The sequence below is a fragment of the Mastomys coucha genome, unplaced genomic scaffold (genome assembly GCF_008632895.1).
Source record: "Mastomys coucha isolate ucsf_1 unplaced genomic scaffold, UCSF_Mcou_1 pScaffold13, whole genome shotgun sequence".
Taxonomy (NCBI): Eukaryota; Metazoa; Chordata; class Mammalia; order Rodentia; family Muridae; genus Mastomys; species Mastomys coucha.
The window spans coordinates 54,441,811-54,442,417 of NW_022196895.1; positions in this window are offsets into that span (position 1 = coordinate 54,441,811).

Below are 607 nucleotides of genomic sequence, written 5' to 3' on the forward strand. Positions count from 1 at the left end.
AGATAAGATCCGTAGATGCTACACAAAAGAAAAAAGAGAAAGGCATCAAAGCCCATCAGAACAAAAGTCAATGAAATACTGAGCCAGTAAGAAAATAAGAAAGTGGGCTCTAACACTAGTGTGAAGAAATGTAAAAGAGCAAAAACACATAAGTATTTATCCATAATCCAAATATAAATGTGTGAAACTCCCCCAGTGAAGTATGCAGACACATAAAGATTCAAGATCCAATTGTACATCAGTCATCGACAATGAATTCTTTATACTCAAGTACGTGTATAGGCTGGAAGTTAAGAAACAGAAAAAGAAATGTTAGGCAAAACAAGTGAAAGAGAGTAGCGAGGGTACACTTCCCTAACACAAAACAGATTCACATTACAAACTGCTGCTAGAGAGACAACATGAATAAGTAATGCTAAAACAACCATGTCAACAGAAAGATATATTAGTTCTAAACATTTTCTGACAAGAGACCATTCAAGTCAACAAATACTGACAAGTGTAAAAGAAGAAATCGGCAGTCATACAAAAATAGAGACTTCAGGACTCCACTATCAACAAATTATAGACTATCCAGCCCTGAATGGCCTGGTACTCACTATATGGC